Below are 26,492 nucleotides of genomic sequence, written 5' to 3'. Positions count from 1 at the left end.
ATGCCGCTGGAGTTGGGGGCGCCGGGGTTGGCCGCTGGGAGGGTCGAGCCGCCGGGCGCGAGGTCGGCGGGGAGAACAGGCGCCGAGCGGACGCCATGGGCACCGGGGCCGTGGCCATGCCGCTGGAGTTGGGGACGCCGGGGTTGCCGGCGTTGCCGAGGTCGAGAACGTCGTTGTGAGACATAGCGGAAGAGTGGGTGAACGAGGCTCGGGTACCAAGAAGACAAATGAGTGTGAACTCTTGTGTATTCACATTGAACGATTACAGGGGTTTATATACATGCAGGTACAACGATTGAGCCCTATCTAATCGTGATAAGCATGAGGATCGTGCGGAGTGCTCCGGCCGTTGCGAAGGCAGGCGGTCGTGCGCTGTGCGTAGTGATCCATCCTGGAGACTCGGTGCAGCCGGTGGAGTGGCAACGTGACAGAGGTTCCAACAAGTTCCTCAGAAAAGAAAAAAATGGTGGAAGGCTAAGTTTCTAGCAATACACCGACTCCACCACTCCCGCCTTTATATGCATAGACCAAGTGAAATATTTTTGGGAAGAAAACACTGATTGGTTAGTGCTGTTTTGATTTCCGGAGTAAATTACACGATAGTATCACATTTGGGGCGGTGTTGGCGAATTGGTATCAGTTTTCAAAATTTTTACATGTCAGTACCAAGCTCGGGCAAGCCGTTGCAAATCGGGCTAAATCGCGTATAAACGTGTATTGACGCTGTATCTGACTGGCGGGCCCATCGGGCAGGTGCCAACTGGTATGTTTTTTTTACAGAAAACCCCCTTGCGCTTATACGTAATCATGTAAATGTCTTTTATTTTGTGGAAAAGGGTTCATGTGACAGACTTTTTTTCTGTTAGCAATTTCAACGACCGAATCGGACTCCATTGCAAGTTTTCGTCGAATTCGACAAATAAATAAAATAAACAAAAGTTTATATACATGCAGGTACAACGATTGAGCCCTATCTAATCGTGATAAGCATGAGGATCGTGCGGAGTGCTACGGCCGTTGCGAAGGGAGGCGGTCGTGCGCTGTGCGTAGTGATCCATCCTGGAGACTCGGTGCAACCGGTGGAGTGGCAACGTGACAGAGGTTCCAACAAGTTCCTCAGAAAAGAAAAAAATGGTGGAAGGCTAAGTTTCTAGCAATACACCGACTCCACCACTCCCGCCTTTATATGCATAGACCAAGTGAAATATTTTTGGGAAGAAAACACTGATTGGTTAGTGCTGTTTTGATTTCCGGAGTAAATTACACGATAGTATCACATTTGGGGCGGTGTTGGCGAATTGGTATCAGTTTTCAAAATTTTTACATGTCAGTACCAAGCTCGGGCAAGCCGTTGCAAATCGGGCTAAATCGCGTATAAACGTGTATTGACGCTGTATCTGACTGGTATGTTTTTTTTATAGAAAACCCCCTTGCGCTTATACGTAATCATGTAAATGTCTTTTATTTTGTGGAAAAGGGTTCATGTGACAGACTTTTTTTCTGTTAGCAATTTCAACGAACGAATCGGACTCCATTGCAAGTTTTCGTCGAATTCGACAAATAAATAAAATAAACAAAAGTTTCCCTGGAGACTCGGTGCAGCCGGTGGAGTGGCAACGTGACAAAGGTTCCAACAAGTTCCTCAGAAAAGAAAAAAATGGTGGAAGGCTAAGTTTCTAGCAATACACCGACTCCAGCACTCCCGCCTTTATATGCATAGACCAAGTGAAATATTTTTGGGAAGAAAACACTGATTGGTTAGTGCTGTTTTGATTTCCGGAGTAAATTACACGATGGTATCACATTTGGGGCGGTGTTGGTGAATTGGTATCAGTTTTCAAAATTTTTACACGTCAGTACCAAGCTCAGGCAAGCCGTTGCAAATCGGGCTAAATCGCGTATAAACGTGTATTGACGCTGGATCTGACTGGTATGTTTTTTTTACAGAAAACCCCCTTGCGCTTATACGTAATCATGTAAATGTCTTTTATTTTGTGGAAAAGGGTTCATGTGACAGACTTTTTTTCTGTTAGCAATTTCAACGAACGAATCGGACTCCATTGCAAGTTTTCGTCGAATTCGACAAATAAATAAAATAAACAAAAGTTTCCCTGGAGACTCGGTGCAGCCGGTGGAGTGGCAACGTGACAAAGGTTCCAACAAGTTCCTCAGAAAAGAAAAAAATGGTGGAAGGCTAAGTTTCTAGCAATACACCGACTCCAGCACTCCCGCCTTTATATGCATAGACCAAGTGAAATATTTTTGGGAAGAAAACACTGATTGGTTAGTGCTGTTTTGATTTCCGGAGTAAATTACACGATGGTATCACATTTGGGGCGGTGTTGGTGAATTGGTATCAGTTTTCAAAATTTTTACATGTCAGTACCAAGCTCAGGCAAGCCGTTGCAAATCGGGCTAAATCGCGTATAAACGTGTATTGACGCTGTATCTGACTGGTATGTTTTTTTTACAGAAAACCCCCTTGCGCTTATACGTAATCATGTAAATGTCTTTTATTTTGTGGAAAAGGGTTCATGTGACAGACTTTTTTTCTGTTAGCAATTTCAACGACCGAATCGGACTCCATTGCAAGTTTTCGTCGAATTCGACAAATAAATAAAATAAACAAAAGTTTCCCTGGAGACTCGGTGCAGCCGGTGGAGTGGCAACGTGACAAAGGTTCCAACAAGTTCCTCAGAAAAGAAAAAAATGGTGGAAGGCTAAGTTTCTAGCAATACACCGACTCCACCACTCCCGCCTTTATATGCATAGACCAAGTGAAATATTTTTGGGAAGAAAACACTGATTGGTTAGTGCTGTTTTGATTTCCGGAGTAAATTACACGATGGTATCACATTTGGGGCGGTGTTGGTGAATTGGTATCAGTTTTCAAAATTTTTACATGTCAGTACCAAGCTCAGGCAAGCCGTTGCAAATCGGGCTAAATCGCGTATAAACGTGTATTGACGCTGTATCTGACTGGTATGTTTTTTTTTACAGAAAACCCCCTTGCGGTTATACGTAATCATGTAAATGTCTTTTATTTTGTGGAAAAGGGTTCATGTGACAGACTTTTTTTCTGTTAGCAATTTCAACGACCGAATCGGACTCCATTGCAAGTTTTCGTCGAATTCGACAAATAAATAAAATAAACAAAAGTTTCCCTGGAGACTCGGTGCAGCCGGTGGAGTGGCAACGTGACAAAGGTTCCAACAAGTTCCTCAGAAAAGAAAAAAATGGTGGAAGGCTAAGTTTCTAGCAATACACCGACTCCACCACTCCCGCCTTTATATGCATAGACCAAGTGAAATATTTTTGGGAAGAAAACACTGATTGGTTACTGCTGTTTTGATTTCCGGAGTAAATTACACGATGGTATCACATTTGGGGCGGTGTTGGTGAATTGGTATCAGTTTTCAAAATTTTTACATGTCAGTACCAAGCTCAGGCAAGCCGTTGCAAATCGGGCTAAATCGCGTATAAACGTGTATTGACGCTGTATCTGACTGGCGGGCCCATCGGGCAGGTGCCAACTGGTATGTTTTTTTTACAGAAAACCCCCTTGCGCTTATACGTAGACCAAGTGAAATATTTTTGGGAAGAAAACATTGATTGGTTAGTGTTATTTTGATTTCCGGAGTAAATTACACGATGGTATCACATTTGGGGCGGTGTTGGTGAATTGGTATCAGTTTTCAAAATTTTTACATGTCAGTACCAAGCTCAGGCAAGCCGTTGCAAATCGGGCTAAATCGCGTATAAACGTGTATTGACGCTGTATCTGACTGGCGGGCCCATCGGGCAGGTGCCAACTGGTATGTTTTTCTTTTTACAGAAAACCCCCTTGCGCTTATACGTAATCATGTAAGTGTCTTTTATTTTGTGGAAAAGGGTTCATGTGACAGACTTTTTTTCTGTTAGCAATTTCAACGACCGAATCGGACTCCATTGCAAGTTTTCGTCGAATTACACGATGGTATCACATTTGGGGCGGTGTTGGTGAATTGGTATCAGTTTTCAAAATTTTTATATGTCAGTACCAAGCTCAGGCAAGCCGTTGCAAATCGGGCTAAATCGCGTATAAACGTGTATTGACGCTGTATCTGACTGGCGGGCCCATCGGGCAGGTGCCAACTGGTATGTTTTTTTTACAGAAAACCCCCTTGCGCTTATACGTAATCATGTAAATGTTTTTTATTTTGTGGAAAAGGGTTCATGTGACAGACTTTTTTTCTGTTAGCAATTTCAACGACCGAATCGGACTCCATTGCAAGTTTTCGTCGAATTCGACAAATAAATAAAATAAACAAAAGTTTCCCTCGGGCAGAACTCAAACCTGCGACCTGTCGCACGCTGGAGACCCGCGCTGGCCACCACGCCGCAACGACGCTACTGTTAGAATGCAGGCAAGAATTATTTTTATACTTTTCTCCGGCACGCTGGGCCGGCGGTTGAGCCCAGCGACACTACGCGCACTAACTTACTGCTTTTCTATAATCATGCTATTAATACATTTTATTTTGCGATTACTTATTAGTATTTTTTTTTGAGACTAGAACACATGCAGTCAACATTTTATGTGTCTTCACTCAGGACTACTAGCAAGCACAATTATTGTGTATCCTCGTTATATTATTCAAATACAAAACTATTAAAAATATGCTTGACACAAAGTTTTTTTTGAGTTACTCGTATAATGATTGTATTTAGAATATGTCCAACGTATATTATCAAATGGACGTATTTATTGAAATGCAAGAATGATATTACAAAATAATTTTTAATACATGCTGAACATATTTTGAAATAAACAATGTTGAAAAATTCATCATGTATTAAGAAAATCTTCACCATAAATTACAAAAAGTTCACTGGAGTTATGTAAAATTTTAATCATATATTAAAAAACAAATTCAACATATATTACAAAAATGTTCAACGTGGATTAACAAAAGTTCATTATATTAAAAAAATTCACATTTTGTAAAGAAAAAATCATCTCCATTAAAAAAATGTTTACTTCACGCTAAAACATGCTCAGCGAATATTAAATAAATGTCCTTGTGTATTTGAAAACATGTTCAACATATACTGAAGTTTAACTTAAATAATGTTCAGTAAGTATGTTAAAAATCCAGGATAATAGCCAACCTAGTGAATGAAAAAAGAAGAAGAAAAAAGAAAGAAAAAACAAAAAAAAGCCGAAACCAGAAACAAAACTAAAGCATACTAAGAAAAATGGAATGAAAAGAAACCTGGGCACCCCTAAAAAAACCCGGGCAACGAACGAGCCCCAGCGCGTGCGCTGATAAAAAGCGAAACTGAAAAACAAATTGCAGGCCACGCTGGCCCAACCGCCGGCCCAGGGTGCTTCAGTATAAAGAAAATCGAGCGTCTAGATTAGATTAGCGCGTCTGTGGCGTTGTTGCTAGCACGCCCGGCCTGTGTGCAACCGGTCGCGAGTTCGAATCCTGGCAGGGCACGATTTTTAGTTTCATTTATTTGTTGTCCAATTCGACGGAAATTTCAATCGAGTCCGTGGAAAACTTACGAACGAAAAAAAAAGTCCCTCATAGGACTTTTTCCTGCAAAAAAAAGACGTTCATGTCATTGACTATAAAGTAAGGGGATTTTCTGCCAAATAACATGCCATGTAGGCATCTGACAGGCGGGCCCAGCTGGTCAGATACACCGTCAATACATATTTATACACGATTTAGCCCGATTTGCAACGGCTTGCCCAAAACTTGGTACTGATACATAAAAATTTCGAAAACTAGTATCAATTCGCAACACCGCCCCAAATGTGATACTATCATGTAATTTACGCAAGGCCGGCGTGGTCAGCGCGTGCCTGCTCCCGCTGCACTTCATGTACGCCATCCTCCTGCCGCTCAATAAGTTCTTCCAGTGCCAGAGGAAGAATGCTGTCACCGCGGTGACCACCGCCGTGGCGTTCCCGGTGCACGCCGCGGTGACCTGGCAGCTGGTCAACTACTTCGGGCTCGGAGTCATCGGCGTCGCCATCGCGCTCAACTTCTCATGGGCACTCGTCGTGGCGCTGCAGCTCGCGTACACTGTCGGCGGTGGCTGCCCGGAGACATGGGGAGGGTTCTCGCCGCTGGCGTTCGTGGACATCTGGGGGTTCGTCAAGTTGTCCTTGGTGTCTGGGTCATGTTCTGGTATTTCTTTATTTTATTATCATCATCACGGTGCTTTCAACTTTTGGTAGGTAATATAAGGGAGACACACCAACTTTATATATTTTTCTTTTTTCTTGTCTTGCCTATGGATGCAGCTTGGAGAGTTGGTACTACAGGGTTCTGATCTTCATCACTAGGTACACGAAGAACGCGGAGCTTGCCGTGGATGCCTTGTCTATCTGGTAGAACTACCTTATCTCCATTTCATATTGACTTAACATTTTTCCAAAACCTATTTACAGTTACAGAGACGACTTCTTCGTTTGCGATCTAACATTTCACTACTTATTTTGCCATGAACAGCTTGAGTTTGACTAGACTGGAGATGATGATTCCGTTGGGGTTCTTGGCAGGCACAGGTAAGCAAAGCACACCAGACATGGACACTCCAGTGTACTACTCCACCACTCTTTGCCTCTTTGCACGGAATCCCGACACCCTCCCCTGGTTTTGTTTTGCAAGGGTGTGGGTCGCTAACGAGCTCAGCATGGGCAACGGACACCGGGCGAGGTTCGCCACGATGGTGTCAACGACGACCTCCTTTGTAATAGCATATTCTTCTGCTGGGTGGCGTTGGGCCTCCACAGCAGGCTTGCCCTCATCTTCTCGTTGACACTAGTAGAAAACAAGGCTTTGGTTCGGACCTGGCCAGCCCATTAGTCCCGGTTCTTCACGAACCGAGACTCATGGGGGGCATTAGACCCGGTTCATGAGCTCAAGGGGCCGGTTGAGGCCTCGTGGGCATTGGTCCCGATTTGTCTGGACCCATTTGTCTCAGTTCTAGGTACAAACCGGGACCAATGGACCGCGCTCCTGGCCCACATCCATTGGTACCGATTCATGCCTTGAACCGGTATAGAAGGGAGGTCTTTAGTTTCGGTTTATGCCACGAACCGGGACAAATAATTTGCCTATATATACCCATCGCCACGGCAGAGCACTCTGTTTTTTCTGGCCGGCGAGGGGAGGGCATTTGGGTGCTCTAGCTCACCTTCTATGCACATGAGGTGTTCGATGAAATGTCCGAGCCACGCTAGTTAATCGTTCTCCTCTCAAAACTCGACCTCCGAGCTCCATTTTCCCCCGAGATTTGTCTAGGTTTAGCGTTCCGTCACGTCATGTCCACGTCTTCACCGCCGTCGATCGCCCGCGCCGATCTCGCCGCCGGCACCACCGTGGTGAGCCTCTTGTTCTTATCTTCTTTCTGAAAGAAAGAAAATTCTTACTTCAGATAGAAACTTGTCTAATTTTCTTACTTTTATTATTTCTTGTTATTATATAGTGCGATGATTTTGGTATCTGCCCCCGTCGGCCATCGTCCCGTCTATGATTCAGATGTGGTATATATTATCTTTTGACAACTATTTGATTCATTTATTGTTTCTGACAATTATGCCGACCAACATGATATAGATTTTATTTATCTAGGAGGTGGTTGAACCGAAAATTACAACCGACCCTATTGTCGACAGGTTAAATTTAATTGAAGAAGAAAACAATTACTTGAAGGAAAAAATAAGAAAAATTGAGGAGGAGAAGATGATATTGGAGTTGCATGTTGCGGATGTCGTCGATGATCACAAGATCAAGATGGATGCAATGCGGTTGACGATTAGGAAGATTAGAAAGTATGCCATTCATACCGAGGCTTGGTATCATTATGCAGTTTGATCAGTTGTTACCTTAGTTGCGATTATGATCGCATTTGTTTTTGCATTTAAATGTTTTACATAATTTCAATGTATGGTTTAATTAGATGCTCCGGAGAGCTATATGTTGCACATGCTATGTGGGTGAAATCCCTTTGTAACAGACTAGTTTCCGTATGAAATCCTGATACTTCAAAAGATATTATCCGTTTTATACACGAAGTGCATCCAGTTTTTGCCGTAACCCTCTGTACTTTGTTGCACATGCTATGTGGGTGAAATGATGATACCATACCAACTTGGAACCTTTTCCGAGTTCATTTCAAATGCTTTTCAATTTTATGGTCTTATAGCTCAAAATAATCAGTAAATGTACAAAAAATAACAAATGAAGTCAGAAAGGATTGTAAATTGATGATGTTGCTTTGAATGGTGCATTTTGAACACAGAAAAACTATGGAGTTCAAATAAGTTCAAAAAAATGAAATCCCTTTGTAACAGACGAGTTTCCTTATGAAACCCTGATACTTCAAAAGAGATTGTCCGTTTTGTACACGAAGTGCATCCAGTTTTTGCCGTAACCCTCTACTGTCTTGCACATGCTATGTGGGTGAAATGATGATACCATGCCAACTTGGAACCTTTTCAGAGTTTATTTCAAATGATTTTCAATTTCATGGTCTTATAGCTTAAAATAATCAGTAAATGCATGAAAAATAACAAATGAAGTCCGAAAGGGTTGTAAATTGATAATGTGGCTTTGAATGGTGCATTTTGAACACAAAAAAACTATGGAGTTCAAATAAGTTCAGAAAAATGAAATCTCTTTGTAACAGACGAGTTTCCGTATGAAACCCTCATACTTCGAAACAGATTGTCCATTTTGTACACGAAGTGCATCCAGTTTTTGCCGTAAACCTCTCTACTTTCTTGTACATGCTATGTGGGTGAAATGATGATACCATGCCAACTTGGAACCTTTTCAGAGTTCATTTCAAACGCTTTTCAATTTCATGGTCTTATAGCTCAAAATAATTAGTAAATACATGAAAAATAACAAATGAAGTCAGAAAGGGTTGTAAATTGATGATGTGGCTTTGAATGGTGCATTTTGAACACAGAAAAACTATGGAGTTCAAATAAGTTCAAAAAATGAAATCCCTTTGTAACAGACGAGTTTCCATATGAAACCCTGATACTTCGAAAGAGATTGTCCGTTTTGTACACGAAGTGCATCCATTTTTTTTCGTAACCCTCTCTAGTTTCTTGCATATGCTATGTGGGTGAAATGATCATACCATGCAGACTTGGAACCTTTTCAGAGTTCATTTCAAATGCTTTTTAATTTCATGGTCTTATAGCTCAAAATAATCAGTAAATGCATGAAAAATAACAAATGAAGTCAGAAAAGGTTGTAAATTGATGATGTGGCTTTGAATGGTGCATTTTGAACACAGAAAAACTATGGTGTTCAAATAAGTTCAAAAAAAAATGAAATCCCTTTGTAACAGACGAGTTTCCTTATGAAACCCTGATACTTCGAAATAGATTGTTCGTTTCGTACACGAAGTGCATCCAGTTTTTGCCGTAACCCTCTCTACTTTCTTGCACATGCTATGTGGGTGAAATGATGATACCATGCCAACTTGGAACCTTTTCAGAGTTCATTTCAAATGCTTTTTAATTCCATGGTCTTATAGCTCAAAATAATCAGTAAATGCATGAAAAATAACGAATGAAGTCGGAAAGGGATGTAAATTGATGATGTGGCTTTGAATGGTGCATTTTGAACACAGAAAAACTATGGAGTTCAAATTAGTTCAAAAAAATGAATTCCCTTTGTAACAGACGAGTTTCCGTATGAAACCCTGATACTTCGAAACAGATTGTCCGTTTTGTACACGAAGTGCATCCAGTTTTTGCCGTAACCCTCTCTACTTTATTGCACATGCTATGTGGGTGAAATGATAATACCATGCCAACTTGGAACCTTTTCAGAGTTCATTTCAAATGCTTTTCAATTTCATGGTCTTATAGCTCAAAATAATCAGTAAATACATGAAAAATAACAAATGAAGTCAGAAAGGGTTGTAAATTGATGATGTGGCTTTGAATGGTGCATTTTGAACACAGAAAAACTATGAAGTTCAAATAAGTTCAAAAAAATGAAATCCCTTTGTAATAGACGAGTTTCCGTATGAAACCCTGATACTTCGAAAGAGATTGTCCGTTTTGTACACGAAGTGTATCCAGTTTTTGCCGTAACCCTATCTATTTTCTTGCACATGCTATGTGGGTGAAATGATGATACCATGCCAACTTGGAACCTTTTCAGAGTTCATTCCAAAGGCTTTTCAATTTCATGGTCTTATAGCTCAAAATAATCAGTAAATGCATGAAAAATAACAAATGAAGTCAGAAAGGGTTGTAAATTGATGATGTGGCTTTGAATGGTGCATTTTGAACACACAAAAACTATGGAGTTCAAATAAGTTCAAAAAATGAAATCCCTTTGTAACAGACGAGTTTCCATATGAAACCCTGATACTTCGAAATAGATTGTCCGTTTTGTATGCGAAGTGCATCCAGTTTTTGCTGTAACCCTCTCTATTTTCTTGCACATGCTATGTGGGTGAAATGATGATACCATGCCAACTTGGAACCTTTTCAGAATTCGTTTCAAATGCTTTTTAATTTCATGGTCTTATATCTCAAAATAATCAGTAAATGCATGAAGAATAACAAATGAAGTCAGAAAGGGTTGTAAATTGAGGATGTGGCTTTGAATGGTGCATTTTGAACACACAAAAACTATGGAGTTCAAATAAGTTCAAAAAATAAAATCCCTTTGTAACAGACGAGTTTCCGTATGAAAGCCTGATATTTCGAAACAGATTGTCCGTTTTGTACACGAATTATCATAAAATAAAATCAATAAGTTATTTGAAACAAAATAATATAAACTTTAATAAAATATATAAGTAGAAACAAAATAAAATAAACTTTAATAACATAAATAAAATTTAAGAAACTAAAATTATCAAAGTATTTTCTGTTTAAAACATTATAAGCAACCTCTAGTATTATTGAAACTAAAATTATATAAAATGGATGCAACTAAAATTATCAAAGTATTTTCTGTTCAAAATCATTAAAAGCAAAAAAGAATTTTCATAAAGAACTTTTTTTGTTAGAAACTTTAATGGTAAAAAGAATTATCATAAAATAAAATAAATAAGTAATTAGAAACAAAATAAAATAAAAAAATAAGTATTTTGTTGTAAGTAGAAACAAAACAAAATAAATAAAGCAAAAAAGAAAACTGGGGAAAAATAAAAAATTTGCCACCTACAGTGCCACCACAGCCTGAATACGACTAGAAACCCATCCATGGGCCAGGATTCAGGCCCGTAGAAGGGCCTGTAGGCCCACAGGCATAGTAGTGTGAGATTTGGCCCATAGGCCTACAGTACTGAGGAGTTCAATGGAGATGGCGCAGCCGCGCTTATAAACAGGTGCGGCCGCTCCTCAGCTAGCGAGGTGGGACTAAACATCCCACCGCACCGCGCCAGTGCAAGGCCTTTGGTCCCGGTTGGTGGCACCAACCGGGACCAAAGGCCTCTGCTTCCCGTCCTTTGGGCTGCTGAAAAGAGACCTTTGGTCCTGGTTGGTGACACCAACCGGGACTAAAGGGGGCATTGGTACCGGTTGCTGCCACCAACCGGTACCAATGGCTTTGCTATATAAGCCATCACTTGTGAAAATTTCGTCAGTTCTTCGATCCCTCCGACGACGCTGCCAGGCTGCCCGAGCTCGCCGTGCCTCTGCCGCGCCCCCGACCACGCCGACATTGCCCTGCCCCGACAACGCCACCGTCGCCCTGCCCCCCCGACCACGCCGCACGCCCTCGCTGTGCCTCTGCTGTGCCCCCGACCCGCCCCATCGACGTCGTCGCCGCCCTCTGCCCTGTCGACGCCATCGCCCTTGCCCCGACCACGCCGCCGTCGCCCCTGCCCCGACCACGCCGCCGTGGCCGCCCTCTACACCGACGCTGGCGCCGTGCCTCTGCCCTGACCACGCCGCACCTCTCCTTGGTTAGGTCGGCGCCGCCCCCCTGTCCTCTCCTCTATTTTCTTAATTATATGATGTTTTTTTCCAGATTATATGTATATGTGTGAGTATATGTATGTGTGTATATCTGATTATATGTCCTTTTTAGATTTTTTGTTCTTATATATGATGATTTGTTTTTTGCATTTTTATAAAAATGTATATATGTATGTATGTTCTCTGTGCATATAAATTTTAGATTTTTAGTACATTTGGGTACATTTTAGGTTAGTTTTATCTATATATGTTCTATGATTTAATATATTTTAGGTTAGTTTCATTTTTAGAAAAGTTTTATATATTTATGAAAAGAAGGAAGAGAAGGAAGAAGGAATAAGAAGAAAAAGTTTTATATATGCAGAAGTTACATTTTTAGAAAAGTATTATATATCTAGCTAGGAAGATAAGGAAGAAGAAGAAAAAGAATGAGAGGAAAAAGGGAAATAAGAAGAGGAAGAAAGGAGAAGAAGAGGAGAGGAAGAAGAGGAGAAATAAATAAGAAGAGGAAAAAAGAAGAAAAAGAAGAGGAGAAGAAGAAAGGAATAGAGAAGAAGAAGAAAAAATAGAATATTTTCTATTTTTTCTTCTTAATATTCTATTTTTTCTTCTTCTTCTCTATTCCTTTCTTCTTCTCCTTTTTTTCTTCTTTTTTTCTTTGATCGCTTCTCTTCTATTCCTTTCTTCTTCTCCTCTTTTTATTTCCTCTTTTGTCTTCTTATTTTTTATCAAGTATGTCGTTGTCGATATACCCCCTCCGGATAACTTCAAAATGAGGGGGGGTCGATATACCCCCTCCCCGATAACTTCGACATGAGGGGCGGTCAATATATATACCCCCTCTCGACCGTGATAACTTGTACCACGGGAGCACCCCCCCGGCCCTCTCGCTCAACCAAAACTCTTGAGGACACCCAAACCCTAGAAAAAAACGATGTTGGTCTCCTACCCCCTCCCGCCACGTCCCTACCCGACAAACTCTCTCGAGGCCACCCAAATTTACCAAGTTAAAAGAGCGTTGTCATCGAGGCCACCCTAAACCCTTGAAGCGTTGTCGAGGCCACCCCAAACCCTTGAAGCGTTGCCGAGGCCACCCCAAACCCCAGAGAAGCAGCATCGAGGCCACTAATATGATTCCTTATTGTGATTAGCTAGCTAGTTCTACGTTTGCCACTAATATGTCCATCTGTAATGTTTGAATAATAATTGTCATGTTGTAAATATTTGCAGAAACTATGGAGCACCCCCGAGACGAAGCAACAGAAGTGATGTTGGGGGAAATAATCGCAAAAGGAAGTGATGTCATCTTGTCATTTCTCAATGACACCGATGGTCTGTAAGGACAGGGTGAAGAAGAAGGCTATGATTATGATGGCTCCGGTGACCCATTAATACCGGTACAAGAAGACGACTATGATTATGATGGCTCCGATGACCCAATGCCAGTACAAGAAGGAGACCGTGATGACGGCTCCGGTGATCGAACCGAGTCCGGCCAGGTATATATATTAGTTAAGCCCGTGCTGACTAGCTAATTGATGCATTCATTGTTTTCGTATGTACACATATTAATTAACTCTCGTCTTTCTTCTTTTTCTAGCCCTCTGGATCGAGCACAACTTCGGTAAAGAGACGAGGCCTGAAGAAAAAGTTGCGCTCGGATGAAAGGTTTGAGATCACAGCAATCGGGCGCGATGGCAAGCCGATTGAACCGTACCGGACAAAGGAAGCATTTGCTAATCAGTGCAGGGTTCTTGTTAGGGATAAGATCCCGATCAGTATCCAGCAATGGTTAAAGCCTGAGAATGAAGACCTTGAGGTGTCTTATGTCTCCGATATGTAGAAAGAAGATCTTTGGACAACGCTTAAGGAAAATTTCACCCTACCGCCAGAGGAGGATCTGGAGAAGCCAGTTATAGAGGAATTGATCAAGTCTCATGCTCTTAAGAAGATGGCAGAACTATTCAGGAGGTGGAAGAATGAGCTGAAAACGTTTGTCGACAAAGAAATTACACCAGAATTTACCGGCCAGTTTGAGAAGATCAGTGATCACTGGCCCGCAATTGTGGCCCACAAGACATCGGAAAAGAGAAAGAAGATGTCAACGACAAACAAGAAAAATGCTGCGAAGAAGAAGCATCACCATCGCACGGGGTCAGGTGGCTACCACACAGCCCGACCTTTGTGGGACAAGGCTCAGAATGACCTGATTGCTAAAGGGGTCGAACCAGAGACAGTGAACTGGCCAGACCGTTGCCGAACTTGGTTCTTCGGGGTTGGCGGAACCTTGGACCCTGTATCAGGGAAGTGCGTTTGGACGGAAGAGAAACTGCGAATACCCGTCACGAGGCTTCGGGAGTATATCGAGAAAGCGCAGCAAGGGACGTTCGTTCCAGACAGAGAGAAGGACGAGCTCACAATGGCCCTCAGGAATCCTGAGCACCCTGGACGTACACGAGGCACGCCAGGCTCCGTTCCGTAGAAGGTTGGGTTTCCGGACGCAGGGGGTTACAAATGCCAGGAGAGGAGGAAGAAAGTGGAGCATAGCCAACTGCAGACGCTGCACGAAAGGGTACAAGGGCTAGAGGAACGAGAAGCAGATCGCAGCAAACGACCTGCCGAAGCTTCCCTTGAAGCTACCCCGCCATCTCAGCGAAGAAGCAGCGTGGCTTCCACCAAGCAGACTTAGCAGCTGGAGCCTGTCTTCACGGCTCCTGCTAGCTACCCCGTGGATGCTATCACAGAGTCTCAACATTGCCACCTTATGGCGCGATGGATGACATTGAAAGTCAAGGCGGCTGTTGGCTCTGTTTTACCTACTGAACCTGACACAACCTACCACAGCCGGTCGATTCCAGAAGGATATGCTAGGGTGATGGTGGATCAAATAATGGACGGATTTGAGGACCTTGAGCTTGACCTGTTGGGTTTCGTAGTAATTTCAAAAAATTTCCTACGCACACGCAAGATCATGGTGATGCATAGCAACGAGAGGGGGAGAGTGTGATCTACGTACCCTTGTAGATCGACAACGGAAGCGTTAACTTGGTTGATGTAGTCGTACGTCTCCATGGCTCGACCTATCAAGCACCGAAACTACGACACCTCTGAGTTCTAGCACACTTCAGCTCGATGACGATCCCCAGACTCCGATCCATCAAAGTGTTGGGGAAGAGTTCCGTCAGCACGATGGCGTGGTGACGATCTTGATGTACTACCGTCGCAGGGCTTCGCCTAAGCACTGCTACAATATTATCGAGGACTATGGTGGAAGGGGGCACCGCACACGGCTAAGAATATGATCACGTGGATCAACTTGTGTCTCTAGGGGTGCCCCGTGCCTCCGTATATAAAGGCTCAAAGGGGGGGGCTGGCCGGCCAAGAGGTGGCGCGACAGGAGGAGTCCTACTCCTTCCGGGAGTAGGACTCCCCCCCTTTCCTAGTTGGAATAGGATTCGCGGAGGGGGGAAAAAGGAGAGAGAGGAGGAAGGGGGGACGGCCCCCTCTCCTTGTCCTACTCGGACCAAGGGGGGGGGGGAGGGGCGCGCGGCCCATCTCTGGCCACCTCTCCTCTCTTCCACTAAGGCCCACTAAGGCCCATATACTTCCCGGGGTTCCGGTAACCTCCCGGTACTCCGGTAAAATCCCGATTTCACCCGGAACACTTCCGATATCCAAACATAGGCTTCCAATATATCAATATTTATGTCTCGACCATTTCGAGACTCCTCGTCATGTCCGTGATCACATCCGGGACTCCGAACAACCTTCGGTACATCAAAATGCATAAACTCATAATATAACTGTCATCGTAACCTTAAGCGTGCGGACCCTACGGGTTCGAGAACAATGTAGACATGACCGAGACACGTCTCCGGTCAATAACCAATAGCGGAACCTGGATGCTCATATTGGCTCCTACATATTCTACGAAGATCTTTTATCGGTCAGACCGCATAACAACATACGTTGTTCCCTTTGTCATCGGTATGTTACTTGCCCGAGATTCGATCGTCGGTATCCCATACCTAGTTCAATCTCGTTACCGGCAAGTCTCTTTACTCATTCCGTAATACATCATCCCGCAACTAACTCATTAGTTGCAATGCTTGCAAGGCTTAAGTGATGTGCATTACCGAGAGGGCCCAGAGATACCTCTCCGACAATCAGAGTGACAAATCCTAATCTCGAAATACGCCAAGCCAACATGTACCTTTGGAGACACCTGTAGAGCTCCTTTATAATCACCCAGTTACATTGTGACGTTTGGTAGCACACAAAGTGTTCCTCCGGCAAACGGGAGTTGCATAATCTCATAGTCATAGGAACATGTATAAGTCATGAAGAAAGCAATAGCAACATACTAAACGATCGGGTGCTAAGCTAATGGAATGGGTCATGTCAATCAGATCATTCAACTAATGATGTGATCCCGTTAATCAAATGACAACTCTTTGTCCATGGTTAGAAAACATAACCATCTTTGATTAACGAGCTAGTCAAGTAGAGGCATACTAGTGACACTCTGTTTGTCTATGTATTCACACATGTATTATGTTTCCGGTTAATACAATTCTAGCATGAATAATAAACTTTTATCATGATATAAGGAAATAAATAATAACTTTATTATTGCCTCTAGGGCATATTTCCTTCAGTCTCCCACTTGCACTAGAGTCAATAATTTAGATCACATCACCATGTGATTAACATCGATAGTTCACATCATCATGTGATTAACACCCATAGTTCACATCGCCATGTGACCAACACCCAAAGGGTTTACTAGATTCAGTAATCTAGTTCACATCGCTATGTGATTAACACCCAAAGAGTACTAAGGTGTGATCATGTTTTGCTTGTGAGAGAATTTTAGTCAACGGGTCTGCCATATTCAGATCCGTATGTATTTTGCAAATATCTATGTCAACAATGCTCTGCATGGAGCTACTCTAGCTAATTGCTCCCACTTTCAATATGTATCCAGATTGAGACTTAAAGTTATCTAGATCAGTGTCAAAACTTGCATCGATGTAACTCTTTACGACGAACCTTTTGTCACCTCCATAATCGAGAAACATATCCTTATTCCACTAAGGATAATTTTGACCGCTGTCCAGTGATCTACTCCTAGATCACTATTGTACCCCCTTGCCAAAATCAGTGTAGGGTATACAATAGATCTGGTACACAGCATGGCATACTTTATAGAACCTATGGCTGAGGCATAGGGAATGACTTTCATTCTCTTTCTATCTTCTGCCGTGGTCGGGCTTTGAGTCTTACTCAATTTCATACCTTGTAACACAGGTAAGAACCCTTTCTATCACTGTTCCATTTTGAACTACTTCAAAATCTTGTCAAGGTATGTACTCATTGAAAAAAACTTATCAAGCGTCTTGATCTATCTCTATAGATCTTGATGCTCAATATGTAAGCAGCTTCACCGAGGTCTTTCTTTGAAAATCTCCTTTCAAACACTCCTTTATGCTTTGCAGAATAATTCTACATTATTTCCGATCAACAATATGCCATTCACATATACTTATCAGAAATGTTGTAGTGCTCCCACTCACTTTCTTGTAAATACAGGCTTCACCACAAGTCTGTATAAAACTATATGCTTTGATCAACTTATCAAAGTGTATATTCCAACTCCGAGATGCTTACTCCAGTCCATAGATGGATCGCTGGAGTTTGTATATTTTGTTAACACCTTTAGGATTGACAAAAACTTCTGGTTGCATCATATACAACTCTTCTTTAAGAAATCCATTAAGGATTGCAGTTTTGTTATCCATTTGCCAGATTTCATAAAATGCGGCAATTGCTAACATGATTCGGACAAATTTAAGCATAGATACGAGTGAGAAACTCTCATCGTAGTCAACACCTTGAACTTGTCGAAAACCTTTTGCGATAATTCTAGCTTTGTAGATAGTAACACTACTATCAGCGTCCGTCTTCCTCTTGAAGATCCATTTATTTTCTATGGCTTGCCGATCATCGGGCAAGTCAACCAAAGTCCATACTTTGTGCTCATACATGGATCCCATCTCAGATTTCATGGCCTCAAGCCATTTTGCGGAATCTGGGCTCACCATCGCTTCCTCATAGTTCGCAAGTTCGTCATGGTCTAGTAACATGACTTCCAGAACAGGATTACCGTACCACTCTGGTGCGGATCTCACTCTGGTTTACCTACGAGATTCGGTAGTAACTTGATCTGAAGTTACATGATCATCATCATTAGCTTCCTCACTAATTGGTGTAGTAGTCACAAGAACAGATTTCTGTGATGAACTATTTTCCAATAAGGGAGAAGGTACAATTACCTTATCAAGTTTTCTACTTTCCTCCCACTCACTTCTTTCGAGAAAAACTCCTTCTCTAGAAAGGATCCATTCTTAGCAACGAATGTCTTGCCTTCGGATCTGTGATAGAAGGTGTACCAATAGTCTCCTTTGGGTATCCTATGAAGACATATTTCTCCGATTTGGGTTTGAGCTTATCAGGATGAAACTTTTTCATATAAGCATCACAATCCCAAACTTTAAGAAACGACAACTTTGGTTTCTTGCCAAACCATAGTTCAGATTGTGTCGTCTCAACGGACTTAGATGGTGCCCTTTTAAACGTGAATGCAGCTGTCTTTAATGCATAACCCCAAAACGATAGTGGTAGATCGGTAAGACATATCATAGATCGCACCATATCTAATAAAGTACGGTTATGATGTTCGGACACACCATTACACTGTGGTGTTCCAGGTGGCGTGAGTAGTGAAACTATTTCACATTGTTTTTAACTGAAGGCCAAACTCGTAACTCAAATATTTTACTTCTGCGATCATATCGTAGAAACTTTTATTTTTGTTACGATGATTCTCCACTTCACTCTGAAATTCTTTGAACTTTTCAAATGTTTCAGACTTATGTTTCATCAAGTAGATATACTCATATCTGCTCAAATCATCTATGAAGATTAGAAAATAATGATACCTGTCGCGAGTCTCAACATTCATCGGACCACATACATCAGTATGTATGATTTCCAACAAATTTGTTGCTCGCTCCATTGTTCCGAAGAACGGAGTCTTAGTCATCTTGCCCATGTGGCATGGTTCGCAAGCATCAACTGATTCATAATCAAGTGATTCCAAAAGCCCATCAGCATGGAGTTTCTTCGTGCGCTTTACACCAATATGACCTAAACAGCAGTGCCACAAATAAGTTGCACTATCATTATTAACTTTGCATCTTTTGGTTTCAATATTATGATTATGTGTATTACTACGATCGAGATCCAACGAACTATTTTCATTGGGTGTGTAACCATATAAGGTTTTATTCATGTAAACAGAACAACAATTTATTCTCTTACTTAAATGAATAACCGTATTACAATAAACATGATCAAATCATATTCATGCTCAACGCAAACACCAAATAACACTTATTTAGGTTCAACACTAATCCCAAAAGTATAGGGAGTGTGCGATGATGATCATATCAATCTTGGAACCACTTCCAACACACATCGTCACTTCACCCTTAACTAGTCTCTGTTTATTCTGCAACTCCCGTTTCGAGTTACTAATCTTAGCAACTGAACTAGTATCTATTACTGAGGGGTTGCTATAAACACTAGTAAAGTACACATCAATAACATGTATATCAAATATACTTATCTTCACTTTGCCATCCTTCTTATCCGCCAATCACTTGGTGTAGTTCTGCTTCCAGTGACCAGTCCCTTTGCAGTAGAAGCACTTAGTCTCAGGCTTAGGATCAGACTTGGGCTTCTTCACTTGAGCAGCAACTTGCTTGCCGTTCTTCTTGAAGTTCCCCTTCTTCCCTTTGCCCTTTTCTTGAAACTAGTGGTCTTGTCAACCATCAACACTTGATGTTTTTCTTGATTTCTACCTTCATTGATTTCAGCATCACGAAGAGCTTGGGAGTTGTTTCCGTTATCCCTTGCATATTATAGTTCATCACGAAGTTCTACTAACTTGGTGATGGTGACTAGAGAATTCTGTCAATCACTATCTTATCTGGAAGATTAACTCCCACTTGATTCAAGCGATTGTAGTACCCAGACAATCTGAGCACATGCTCACTAGTTGAGCGATTCTCCTCCATCTTTTAGCTATAGAACTTGTTGGAGACTTCATATCTCTCAACTCGGGTATTTGCTTGAAATATTAACTTCAACTCCTGGAACATCTCATATGGTCCATGACATTCAAAACGTCTTTGAAGTCCCGATTCTAAGCCATTTAAGTATGGTGCACTAAACTATCAACTAGTCATCATATTGAGCTAGCCAAACGTTCATAACGTATGCATCTGCTCCTGCAATAGGTCTGTCACCTAGCGGTGCATCAAGGACATAATTCTTCTGTGCAACAATGAGGATAAACCTCAGATCACAGATCCAATCCTCATCATTGGTACTAACATCTTTCAACACAATTTTCTCTAGGAACATATCAAAATAAACACAGGGAAGCAACAACGCGAGCTATTGATCTATAACATAATTTGCAAAATACTACCAGGACTAAGTTCATGATAAATTTAAGTTCAATTTAATCATATTACTTAAGAACTCCCACTTAGATAGACATCCCTCTAATCCTCTAAGTGATTACGTGATCCAAATCAACTAAACCATGTCCGATCATCACGTGAGATGGAGTAGTTTCATTGGTGAACATCGCTATGTTGATCATATCTACTATATGATTCACGCTCGACCTTTAGGTCTCCGTGTTCCGAGGCCATATCTGTATATGCTTGGCTCGTCAAGTATAACCTGAGTATTCCGCGTGTGCAACTGTTTTGCACCCGTTGTATTTGAACGTAGAGCCTATCGCACCCGATCATCACGTGGTGTCTCAACACGAAGAACTTTCGCAACGGTGCATACTCAGGGAGAACACTTCTTGATAATTAGTGAGAGATCATCTTATAATGCTACCGTCAATCAAAGCAAGATAATATGCATAAAAGATAAACATCACATGCAATCAATATAAGTGATATGATATGGCCATCATCATCTTGTGCTTGTGATCTCCATCTCCGAAGCACCGTCGTGATCACCATCGTCACCGGCGCGACACCTTGATCTCCATCGTAGCATCGTTGTTGTCTCGCCAATCTTATGCTTCCACGACTATCGCTACCGCTTAGTGATAAAGTAAAGCATTACAGCACGATTGCATTGCATACAATAAAGCGACAACCATATGGCTCCTGCCAGTTGCCGATAACTCGGTTACAAAACATGATCATCTCATACAATAAAATTTAGCATCATGTCTTGACCATATCACATCACAACATGCCCGGCAAAAACAAGTTAGACGTCCTCAACTTTGTTGTTGCAAGTTTTATGTGGCTGCTACGGGCTTAAGCAAGAACCAATATTACCTACGCATCAAAACCACAACGATAGTTTGTCAAGTTGGTGCTGTTTTAACCTTCGCAAGGACCGGGCGTAGCCACACTCGGTTCAACTAAAGTTGGAGAAACTGTCACCCGCTAGCCACCTTTGTGCAAAGCACGTCGGGAGAACCGGTCTCGCGTAATCGTATGCGTAATGTGGGTCCGGGCCTCTTCGTCCAACAATACCGCCGAACCAAAGTATGACATGCTGGTAAGCAGTATGACTTATATCGCCCACAACTCACTTGTGTTCTACTCGTGCATATAACATCAACACATAAAACCTAGGCTCGGATGCCACTGTTGGGTTTCGTAGTAATTTCAAAAAATTTCCTACGCACACGCAAGATCATGGTGATGCATAGCAACGAGAGGGGGAGAGTGTGATCTACGTACCCTTGTAGATCGACAACGGAAGCGTTAACTTGGTTGATGTAGTCGTACGTCTCCACGGCTCGACCGATCAAGCACCGAAACTACGTCACATCCGAGTTCTAGCACACGTTCAGCTCGATGACGATCCCCGGACTCCGATCCAGCAAAGTGTCGGGGAATATTTCCGTCAGCACGACGGCGTGGTGACGATCTTGATGTACTACCGTCGCAGGGCTTCGCCTAAGCACTGCTACAATATTATCGAGGACTATGGTGGAAGGGGCACCGCACACGGCTAAGAATATGATCACGTGGATCAACTTGTGTCTCTAGGGGTGCCCCGTGCCTCCGTATATAAAGGCTCAAGGGGGGGGGGGCTGGCCGGCCAAGAGGTGGCGCGCCAGGAGGAGTCCTACTCCTTCCGGGAGTAGGACCCCCCCTTTCCTAGTTGGAATAGGATTCGCGGAGGGGGGAAAAGGAGAGAGAGGAGGAAGGGGGGCCGGCCCCCTCTCCTTGTCCTATTCGGACCAAGGAGGGGGGAGGGGCGCGTGGCCCATCTCTGGCCACCTCTCCTCTCTTCCACTAAGGCCCACTAAGGCCCATATACTTCCCGGGGGGTTCCGGTAACCTCACGGTACTCCGGTAAAATCCCGATTTCACCCGGAACACTTCCGATATCCAAACATAGGCTTCCAATATATCAATCTTTATGTATCGACCATTTCGAGACTCCTCGTCATGTCCGTGATCACATCCGGGACTTTGAACAACCTTCGGTACATCAAAATGCATAAACTCATAATATAACTGTCATCGTAACCTTAAGCGTGCGGACCCTACGGGTTCGAGAACAATGTAGACATGACCGAGACACGTCTCCGGTCAATAACCAATAGCGGAACCTGGATGCTCATATTGGCTCCTACATATTCTACGAAGATCTTTTATCGGTCAGACCGCATAACAACATACGTTGTTCCCTTTGTCATCGGTATGTTACTTGCCCGAGATTCGATCGTCGGTATCCCATACCTAGTTCAATCTCGTTACCGGCAAGTCTCTTTACTCGTTCCGTAATACATCATCCCGCAACTAACTCATTAGTTGCAATGCTTGCAAGGCTTAAGTGATGTGCATTACCGAGAGGGCCCAGAGATACCTCTCCGACAATCGGAGTGACAAATCCTAATCTCGAAATATGCCAACCCAACATGTACCTTTGGAGACACCTGCAGAGCTCCTTTATAATCACCCAGTTACGTTGTGACGTTTGGTAGCACACAAAGTGTTCCTCCGGCAAACGGGAGTTGCATAATCTCATAGTCATAGGAACATGTATAAGTCATGAAGAAAGCAATAGCAACATACTAAATGATCGGGTGCTAAGATAATGGAATGGGTCATGTCAATCAGATCATTCAACTAATGATGTGATCCCGTTAATCAAATGACAACTCTTTGTCCATGGTTAGGAAACATAACCATCTTTGATTAACGAGCTAGTCAAGTAGAGGCATACTAGTGACACTCTGTTTGTCTATGTATTCACACATGTATTATGTTTCCGGTTAATACAATTCTAGCATGAATAATAAACTTTTATCATGATATAAGGAAATAAATAATAACTTTATTATTGCCTCTAGGGCATATTTCCTTCATGACCACCCTATGGGTGAAGGGAGATTCGGCTGGGTTCTTCTCTGTAGACTCCATGCCTATGGAGGAAGGAGCTCATCAACCTTCCGAACTAGACGCCTCCGCCTCCTCCTCCTCCTCCGGCGAGTCAGGGCCCTCCGCCTCCTCCTCTGGCGAGTGATCAGGGCACTCAGACTCCTTCTCTGGCGTGTGGCGGAACTCCGCCTCCTTCTCCGCTTGCGCTGGTGCGCCCGAGCAGCCAGCCTCCTCCTTCTCCGCCTCGTCAACAAGGGCAGAAGAGACCCGCCGCCGCTTCGGCTGCTCCGGCGCGTCGTCCTTCTCCTCCGCCTCGTAAGAAAGGATAGACAGCCGCAGCCGCTCCGTCTGCTCCGGCGTCCAGCAGTATAGCCAGAGGCAGGCAATACAGATACGGTCCTTCTCTGAAGACTCCAGAGAAGTTACCATACGAGAGGAGCCAGGTGGAAAACACGAAGATCGTGCAAGCCGAAGTGAACAACTTCTTTGAAGGGGTGAAAGCAAAGAAACATCCACCTCCGGAGGAGAAGATAGATCCAGTAAAAGTGAAGCGTTCTCTGGCTGCCCTGAAGAAACCACCAAAGTCTCCGGCGAAAGGCAACTATGCGCATTCTTACAAAGTCATTTATCGAAGCGGAGCGATCGGGAAGTACTATCAGTAGTCAAAGGTTAGCAGAACGACGAGCTGGGAAAAAAGTTGCCCAACTCGGCGAACAAGCAAACCAATCGTCCCCCCCCCTCAAGGTGTCTAGCGATATCGTCGCCAATCATCCGGGGATCTTGCCCGGTACCAATCCTGCAGATTACCTGCCCGACGATGCAAATTTTGATTTCTTGAAGGTGGACGAACACAAATACGTGTACGGGAAGCCTCTTGTCAAAGATGAAAGATCTCTAACAACGATGATGCAAAGATTCCATGATTGGTACATGAAAACCCGCAGAGAGTCTGAGGGGAGTAATATTTTGACGCTAAGAGTTAGAGAGGAGCATGACCTCGTTGGAATTGAACTATTGAATGTTCCATTTGAGGAGTTCTTCGCGTTTTCAATCTAAAGGCCTTCGATAAATTAATGATCACTTGCTATTGCCTGTAAGTAGTACTACTTCTGTCATTAAGTCTCTATATATAGGTCAGGTCTTTCATTGCATGTATTTTTAATTATCCTCACTATATTATGCAGATTGAAGATCGCCGAATTGAAGAAAAGACAAATCGGTGATATTGGGTTCATTAACACAAATCTCATAGATGCATTTATGGTTGAATTTCAGGCCAAAGATACCGAGGCCAACCTGCTACAATCGTTTGTATTGAATCAAAACAAAGCTATAATACTCTTCCCTTACGAATTCCAGTGAGTGTTACTATCTTGTGCATATTCGGTTTCCCTTATTAGTCAAGGTTATAGTAATGTAATTGATGAGTTATGCATGCGTGCGTAGCTTCCACTATATTCTCCTAGAGATTAAGCTTGAGCAGGGAATAGTAACCGTCTTAGACTCAAGATGAAAAGATCCCAAGGAGTATGCGGACATTACTGAAATTCTAGAGAAGTAAGTTAAATCGATCATTATCGCACCATATCGGCAACTTTGTTCATTTCCTGATATGAAGTAATTGTTTTCTTTGTCTGGCAGGGTTTGGAAAAAATTCACCTCAAAAACTTCGGGACTGCCGAAGAAGCTGCAATTTAGACACCCGAAAGTAAGAAGCTGCAATTTAGACACCCGAAAGTAAGTACTATAGTAGCATGTTCCACGCATCTCCTAGTGATTCAAGCGCTAGTTTCATCAATACCATTTAGCATGCTTGCTAACTATCAGTTTGATTGACCTCTACTTCTTGTAAAGTGGTTGTGGCAGGAACAAGGGAATGATTACTGTGGATACTACATTTGCGAGTCCATCCGCCACACGACCTGTGAGCAGGGCTACTCTGACAAACAATATGAAGTGCGTAAATAATAATATTCACAATTTTATTTTATTACCATCATTTGTGTTCAGTTTCATTTATTCATATATATGTATTGACCCCCTTCTTCAAATTAGATATTTCGGATGCGGGATGAACTCCTACCATCAGATCGTATGCGAGGAATTCAAGAGGAATTGGAGGCATTCTTTCTTGACCACGTGATCGCTAAAGACGGAGAATACCATGTGGACCCTAATTAGTTGGTTTTTAATTAGGAGATTATATTGTAAGAGATAATTATATTGTATATATGTAGCCAGTAGCGTCGGATAGATATACAAGAACTTGTTGTTCGACCAATCTCTCAGAGAAGGAGAGGTGGTCGATATCACTTCTCTCTGTATGCATATGTTCATGATGATCTTCTGTTTCCTTCATTTGCTTACTAGCTAGCGTGTCCAGTCCTCTCTATATGTATAGTACGTAGCGTCGACCAAGCACGGAGATAAGAGAGGACACTTCTCTCTATTAATTAGCTAGCTAACACAATATATGAAACACCTAAATTAACCTCGCAAAACCCCCTAACCTCCCCTTTCTAAAAAAATCCCAGCACCTGAAATGCTGACGCGTGGATGCCTATTGGTCCCGGTTGGTGCCACCAACCGGGACCAAAGGGCCTCCTGCCTGGGCTCGCCGCACCGGCCACATGGAGGCCCATCTGTCCTGGTTCGTGTAAGAACCGGGACTAAAGGCCAAGGGCATTAGTAACGACCTTTTTGTCCCGGTTCCAAAACCGGGACAAAAGGCCCTTACGAACCAGGACAAAAGGCCCTTTTTCTACTAGTGTGAGCAAGGCCGTGATCGATGTCGTGGACAACATGTCCGTCCTGCTGGCCCTCACCATCCTCCTCAACGGAGTCCAACCTGTCCTTTCAGGTAGTAAGAACTTTACTTGGTTATTTACCCCATGTCATACAACAATTAGCTCGAGCCATATGCAGAAAACAGGGAAATAAGCTTGCTGCTGCACCTATGATCTGCAGGAGTTGCCGTTGGGTCAGGTTGGCAAGCGCTGGTTGCGTATGTGAACAGTGTTCCCGAGCTGTAG

General features: G+C 42.8%; 1 pseudogene; it reads left to right on the top strand.

The window, feature by feature from the left end:
- Nucleotides 1-26,492, top strand: LOC125507096 (protein DETOXIFICATION 27-like; annotated as a pseudogene).

This window comes from Triticum urartu, chromosome 5A, assembly GCF_056163025.1.
Source record: "Triticum urartu cultivar PI428250 chromosome 5A, HENAU_Tu73, whole genome shotgun sequence".
Taxonomy (NCBI): domain Eukaryota; kingdom Viridiplantae; phylum Streptophyta; class Magnoliopsida; order Poales; family Poaceae; genus Triticum; species Triticum urartu.
This window is presented reverse-complemented; position numbering and strand designations above follow the sequence as displayed.